Source organism: Cynocephalus volans, chromosome 3, assembly GCF_027409185.1.
Source record: "Cynocephalus volans isolate mCynVol1 chromosome 3, mCynVol1.pri, whole genome shotgun sequence".
NCBI classification, from domain to species: Eukaryota; Metazoa; Chordata; class Mammalia; order Dermoptera; family Cynocephalidae; genus Cynocephalus; species Cynocephalus volans.
The window spans coordinates 26,470,317-26,478,580 of record NC_084462.1 but is presented as its reverse complement, the minus strand read 5'-3'; positions in this window follow the sequence as shown (position 1 = coordinate 26,478,580).

Below are 8,264 nucleotides of genomic sequence, written 5' to 3'. Positions count from 1 at the left end.
TAGCTCTACTGCAGTAAGATTGTCATTTTCCATAAAGAAATCATTCTAAATCATAAAACTTAGCAATTTATAAACCAACCCAATGTACAATTATACTCTATTGGAGTCTTGCAAAACCATATCAGTTTCAAATGTTGGGATCCATGGATTATCCTAGAAATGGCAAAAGCTTTTAGCTTTTTACATGTTTATTTCAAATATCTAAATATTTTGCCTTGATGCGGTCAGTATCACACATTAAAACACAAACATGAAAAACAAAAGTTTAAATATGATATGTGCATATGGATGTTTATTTATTTATTTATTTATTTATTTTTTAAATTTTATTTTGTCGTTATACATTGTGGCTGATTATTGCTCCCCATCACCAAAACCTCCCTCCCTTCTCCCTCCCCCGCTCCCCCCCACCAATGTCCTTTCTGTTTGCTTGTCGTATCAACTTCAAGTAATTGTGGTTGTTATATCTTGCATATGGATGTTTTAAAAATTTTTTAAAAATTTTGCTCAAAGAAGTCACCTTTTCCAAGTATAGACTTATTTTTTGAGATTTGTCCCCCAAAGTATAAAGTTATTTAGTAACTTTATTTTAAAAGTTATTTATTTCAGTAACTTTATTGAGATAAAATTTATATCACACATAAAATTCACCATTTTTAAGTGTACAATTCACTGGTTGTTAGTATATTCACAGAGTTGTGCAACTATCACCACTACCTAACTCTAGAACATGTCCATCACCCCCAAAGAAAGCCTGTGCTCATTAGCAATCGCTTCCCATTGCCCTCTCCCCTCAGCCCCTGGCAACCACTAATCTACTTTCTGTCTCTACGGTTTTGCCTATTGTAGACATTTTATATAAATGGAATCAAAAAATATGTGGCATTTCGTGTCTGGCTCTTTCACTCAGCTTAATGTTTTCAAGGTTCATCCATGTTGTAGAATGTGTTAGCATTTCATTCCTTTTTATGGCTGAATAATATTTCATTGCAGGGATATAACACATTTTATTTATCCATTCATGCATTGATGAACATTTAGCTTGTTTCCTGTTTTTGGCTACTAAGAATAGCGCTGCTGTGAACATTCACATACGAGGTTTTGTGTATATATATGCTTTGAATTCTCTTGGTTGGTAATTCTATGTTTAACTTTCTGAGGAATTCCAAACTGTTTTCCAAAGTGGTTACACCATTTTGTGCTCCCACAAGAAATGTATTAGGATTTCAATTTCTCCACATCCTTGCTAACTCATGCTGTTTTTCAGTTTTTGACTATAGCCATCTAACGACTGTGACATGGTTTTGATTTGCATTTCCCTAATGACTAATGACGTGGAGCATCTATTCAGGGCTTATTGGCTATTTGTATATCTCCTTTGAAGAAGCATCTGTTCAAATACTATACTCATTTTTTAGTTTGAGCTACTTGTGTTTTACTGTTGAGTTGAAAGCATTCTTTATATATTCTGGATATTGGATCATTACCAGAAATATGATTCACAAATATTTTCTCCCATTCTGTCTTTTCACTTTATTTGAAAAAAAAAATCAGTTTGTTTAATGAGTAAATGTACCTCCTTTCTAAAATTTTATTTTATTTTATTTTCTTGGCAGCTGGCTGGTGCAGGGATCCAAATCCTTGACCTTGGTGTTGTAACACTGCACTCTGACCAACTGAGCTAACCACCCAACCCACTTCATTTTTAAAATTTTGAAATTTTCCATGTATACAGCAGAATGTACATAATGCAAAAATAAGATAAAAAGAAAAAATAAAGTGAACACCTATATATGTACCATGCAGCTTAAGGAAGAGATTATTACCAACACCAGTTTCCCCAGTCTTCCAGTCTGCCTCTTCCCTCCCATCGCACCCCATTCATTCCCACTAGACAAAACCACAATACTGAGTTTTTTTTTTCTTTAAGGATGACAGGTAAGGGGATCTTAACCCTTGACTTGGTGTTGTCAGCACCACGCTCACCCAAGTGAGCCAACCGGCCATCCCTATATGGGATCCGAACTTGTGGCCTTGGTGTTATCAGCACCACACTCTCCCAAGTGAGCCACGGGCCGGCCCACAATACTGAATTTTATGTTAAGCAAATTTTTCTCCTTTTCATAGTTTTACTATATATGTACAAGTATATATCTCTAAATAATACATTTAGTTTTGAACGTTTTTGAACTTTGTGTTAACGGGATAATACATATGTGTCCTTCTGCATCTTCCTTTTTTGCTCAGTATTTTCTTTGGGGCTGAGATTTATCCATGGTAACAGGTATTGCTGTAGTTCATTCATTTTCATTGCTGTAAAGTATTCCATCATATGAATACATCGTGATGTACTTACCCTTTCTTCTGTCAGTAGACATTTGCATTATTTCCAGGATTTCATAATAGACATAGTGCCTCTGTAAACATTTTTTTTTTAACATTCTTTTTGAAGTCTTCTGAGCATGTGGCAAGTTTTTTTAGGGTCACACTTAGGGGTGGAATTTATGGATAAAAGGTACGCATTATGCATATCTTCAATGTTATTGCATAATGACAAAGCATTTTGCAAAGTAGCCATACCAATTAATTCCTCTCCCACTCAGCTTAGAGTTCTCACTGATCCATTCTTGGCCACAAATGGTATTGAAAGATTTTAATTTTTGCCAATCTGGTGTGTGTAAAATGATAACTCATTTGGTTTGTGTGTGTGTGTTAAAATATAGATATAACATAAAATTTGCCATTTTATCAATTTTTAAGAGTACAACTAAGTGGCATTAATTACATTCACAATATTGTGTCACCATCAACATATCTATTTCCAAAACGTTTTCATCACCCTGAATAGAAATTCTGTGTGCATTAAGCAATAACTCCCCAATCTCCTTTCCTCCAGCCCCTGGTAATCTCTAATCTCTTTTCTGTCTCTAGGAATCTGACAGTGTATTTTAAAGCTCCTGGGCACCAATTTTAATCTCAATTAGTTTACAATACATTCGTCCAACTTAAAAACTCCAAGTTAAAAGTTATAATGCATCCATCTATGTAGGCATAAAAACCTTCACTTTTTTTCCTTTAATTAGTTCTGTCCACCCAGCCCCAAACACATGATCAGGATTCTTGATCATTTTAAAGGAGATCCAGGAGAAGCAGGAAAGAGAGCATGTCCAGGGATGTAGGCAGGAGCCAAGGGCAGGCCCCTCTGCCTGGAAGCAGGCAACACCTTGGTATCTAGGCAGTGGCTTGATATGACAGCAGTAGCTACAGCCACTGTGCAGGTGACCTGCCAGACACTCGACTGCAGTGTCACAAGGAGAGTCACCAGTGGAGACCAGAAAAAGAAGAGGATGTCTTTCTCCTCAAAACCCACTCCAGAGTAATAGAAGAAGCAACTGCTCTACCAGATGACCAGAGACCAACATAGAGATGCTAGAAATACGAAAACCCAAGAAAATATGACACCACCAAAAGGATACAGTAATTCTCACATACCAGACCCTACAAAGCAGGAAACACTTTAAATGACTGAAAAGGGATTCTGAGCAACAATATTAAGTAAACTCATTGAGATACAAGAAGACTCAGTTAGACAACGTAATGAAACCAGAAAAAAAAATCCAGGATATGAAGAGGAAATTTACAAAGAGATTAATACCTTAAAAAAGAATGTAGCAGAACTTATGGAACTGGAAGATTCACTCAATGAAATAAAAATCACAGCTTATAGCTTAAGCAGCAGGCTAGAACAAGGAGAAGAAAGAATTGCTTATCTTGAAGATGGCCTTTTTGAAATAACCCTGGTAGACCAAAAAAAAAAAAAAAGGATTTTAAAAAATGAAGAGAAACTAAGAGAGGTAGCAGACAACCACAAGTAAATAACATAAACATTTGAAACATGGGTGTTCCAGAAGGGGAGGAGAAAGGAAAATGCATGGAAAACCTATTCAACGAAATAATAATAGAAAACTTCCCAGATATAGGGAGAGACATGGACCTTCAGAGCCAAGAGGTTCAAAGATCCCCAAACAGGTTCAACCCCAAAAGATCCTCTCTCAGACATATTATAGTCAAACTGGCAAAGTTCAAAGACAAAGAGAGAATCTTAGAAGAAGCCAGAGAGCAGTGTCAAGTCACTTATAAGGGAGTCCGGACTAACAGCAGACTTCTCAATAGGAATTCTACAAGCCAGAAGAAAATGGGATGATATATGCAAAACACTAAAGGAAAAAAACTGCCAGCCAAGAATACTATACCCAGCAAGGCTATCCTTCAGAAACGAGGGGGAAATAGTCTATTTTCCAGACAAGCAAAAATTGCAGAGTTCACCACCACCCAACCAGCCCTACAAGAAATCCTCAAGGAGGTCCTACATCAGGAATCCAAAAAACAATAACCACTACCATGCATACACAAGAAAGAACAAAACCCACTGGTAGAACAAAAATGCAAATGAGAAAGAGAAAGAAACTACATCTTACCACCACGAAAAACCATAACAACAATGTAATACTGACCTTGCTTTATTTCTGATTTTAGTAATTTTGGTCTTTTCTCTTTTTTTCTTCTGACCAAGAAATGGTCAGTCTAGATAAAGGTTTGCAAATTTTGTTGATCTTTTTAATGAATCAACTTTTGGTTTTGCTGATTTTCTGTCTGTTTTTAAATTCCCTATTTCATATATTTATGTCGTAATCTTTATTTCCTACTTATATTTGCTTTTGGTTTAGTTTGCTCTTCTATTTCTATTTTTTAAGGTTGAAGTTTACACTACTGATTTGAGATTTTTCTTATTCTTAATACAGGTGTTTACAAGTATAAAATTTCCTCTAAGCGCTACACGAGCCCTGCATCTTATAAATTTTGATATGTTGTGCTTTGATTTTTATCTCAAAGTACTCTCTAATTTCCCTGTGATTTTTCTTTTTACCTAATGTTTATTTAGGAGAGTGGTGTTTAATTTCCACACATTTGTGAATTTCCTAAATGTCTTTCTGTTACTGTGGTGAAAGGACATATTTTCTATGATCTTAGTCTTTTTAAATGTATTAAGACTTGTTTTGTGGACAAAAATTTAAAATAAAATAAATTAATTAGGGCCGGCCCGTGGCTCACTCGGGAGAGTGCAGTGCTGATAACACCAAGGCCCCGGGTTCGGATCCCATATATGGATGGCCGGTTCGCTCACTGGCTGAGTGTGGTGCTGACAACACCAAGTCAAGGGTTAAGATCCCCTTACCGGTCATCTTAAAAAAAAATAAATAAATAAAAAAATAAAATAAAATAAAATAAATTAATTAAAGTAGATCCAGAAGGTTAGCTTATGCTGCAAGCTCTCTGTCGGAAGGGAACCAGCCAAGGGCTTTTTTGATAGTGGGTGGCTAACATTTTATTTCAAATACATACAATTTGTCTCCACTTTTTAGATCAAGGTTGTTTACCTGAGGTCCTGGAATGGTACATGGATAAAATTCAGGAAGTCTGGAAACTTGACTGGGAATAAAATTCCATCTTTATTTTAATTACCCTGTAACTGAAAATTACATTTCTTTCATTTAAGCAGACACCACAGCAGTATTAGCAGCACCTGTCACTCTGCCACCAATAGAAATCAGGAATAAGTTCGTAGCACATCTTGGTTGTTGCAGAAACTCTTAAGTATCATTTACATGTGTCATACTTTGAAATTACAGTAGTTGTGAGAGCCGCTGTGAGAGCATGTGGCTTCAAGTGTTAATAAAGAAGAATGGATGTTACCACATCACAAACTCAAAAAGTATTTTGAGTGCTTTTTGATCGTATTTCATATTTTGTCTGAATTTCAGTATAATTGGTTTCCTTTGCACATCGATGCATTTTATTTCATCCATTTTAAGCATTATTCTGAGCAGGCATTGTAGACTCCACCAGACTGCCAAGGGGTCTGAGACACAGAAGAAATTAGGAGCCCCTGGCCTAGCCTTTGGGGTGGGTGCTGTGGAAAACTTCCCACCTGCAGGATGGCAGTTTGGGCTACATGCATCTTTTTTCCCTTTCAAAGGATTTTGGGAGAATGACTGAAATCCATTACTCAAAATTTGCTTTAGCACATTGCTTCGCTGTCTCTTAATACCGGGCATAAACAGAAGAGCCCCTCTATGTCCCAGGAAGTTCGCTTCTACCCCAAAGGGGCTTGAACTTGTCTAAGGCATCAGTGCCCACCAGAGGCAACAGTTACAGTATTTCAGTCATCCCTGGTACACCAATTCTGTTTCCGAAGGACCTTTCCACCTTCAGGGCCATAAAATACCTGGCTTTCCACTTTGATGGGGCAGGCACAGGTGTGCCGCCCTCCCCCACCCCCCACCCCCCACACTGTTACCTCAGTTCCCACAGGAATGACCTACTTGGAGCAAGCCAGCATTCGGTTTGGAGGCAGCATGTAGAGCATCTTCCCACTTCTCGGTCTGGCCCGTGGGTTGCTGAGGAAGGGAAAACCCACTCCATGTGGTCAGGCCTGGACACCCTCCTAGAGAGACCCTGTCCCCCCTTGGTTCACCATGGGGCCCTCTGAGACCAAGTCACCCTCAGTCAAGTTCAACAGGCCCACCCTGGACCTGCCTTGGGTCCAGAGCCCCTCCCAGGAGAGTGTGTCAATAGCAGGGCCTGAGCCTTTGATTTGGAGACTTTAGGTAGCTACAATTACCCTTCTGTGGCTCATGGAGGGAGACATCTAACCCACGTCCTACCTGAGGGAGAAGCTGGGAGATTTGACAGCCGAGTGTTGGATGGGCGTGATCCTGAGCTAGACAGAGGATGTCAGGCCCTGGGAGCCCCTTGCCGGAAACAGCAAGATGTCCCTGCCTCTCTCCTAGGCACAGTGTTCGCTGCAGGCCCTATCAGGTGGAGCCAAGTGGGACCGCAGGGCTTACCTCTCCACCAAGCAAGATCTCCCTGAACCACCCTTGTCCCCCAGCCACTCTGCGGGTGACCTGTTCGCCATCGCTGTTCCCTTCTTCCTCCTCCTCCTCCGCTGCCCTGGCCCTGGCCCTTGCCCCTCACCCAGAGTTACCACAGCCCCCTGGCTCTCTGGTCTCCGTTCCCTACTCCAGTCCACACCCGCTACCCTCCAGTCCCAGGGCCACCTGCCCACAGCACAAAACTGACCATGTCAGCTCCTATTTCTAACTGGCACAGGCTCCCTTGTGACTTCCCTTTCAAAACAAACTCCCTGGTCTGGCATTCAGGACCCTTGTCCCCTCTCTGGTCTCATCTCCCACCTCTCTGCCCCTTGCACCTGCAGCCTCTCACCCCCATGCCATCACTGTCAGCCAGGGCACGTGTGGTTCCAGTGCTCAGCCCAGCCCCTTGTCACTGCCCATTACACTGTGAGGGGCCTGTCTGGCTGCCCACCCGGCTACCCCATGGACCTGGCCTGGCCCAGAGCAGGTATCAGAAATGCTTGTTGAGGAGTAAATGAAACCACCTTAAAAATGCTGCTGCCATCTGTGCAACTACTGTGATTCCTCCAGGGCCCCACCGAGACTCGGTTTTCTGGAAGCACTGCTTTGAGTGACAGGCCTGAGGGTCTTGCTTTGGTTGCCGCACTGTGGAGAAAGTCCCCTTTTCACTTGACCTCCTGCCGCATCCCCTGGGATGTCATCTTCTCCTGCTGTTCTCCCCTGAATTCACTTTACCTTAGGAGCACTATGGGAACAGTGCCTGACTGCCATCCTTAGCGGGGAACAGACCTTCTGCCACGTTCTCATACTCTGGGCCCTCAATTCAGCAAAGGTGACAGCTGTCAGTATCTTTTGCTACCTCCATGCCGATTCCTGTTCCACACACTCAGCACATAAAGTGGTCTCCAAGGTGGCAGACTTTATCAGGAGGGAAGGACAGGAGGGCCTGAAGGTTGGCACGCTCTGTTCAAGTCTTAACGCTACCCCAAGGCCATTTCTGAACCCTCCCAAGGGGCAAACCCACTGAGGGAGTGAGGATGAAGCCACAGACTTGGGGCAATGTCTGGGCTCAGCTGTGTTGCCGGAGGGGAGGGATCTGTGCAGAGGTCCCTGCTGACTGGGAGACAAAGGCAGCAAAACGGAGCTCTCACCAGCCTCTTCCGTTCCACTGCCCAGTCTGAGCCTAACCCCAGACCCCGCTCTGCTCCTGCTGGGGTAGGATGGGGGTTTGCACTTGGCCTGCCATAGACCTCAAATCACTAGGGCATGGGGCAGAGGAGCTCCAGCCACAGCTGAATAGAGATGCTGGAAGCAGAAAGCAGTCTG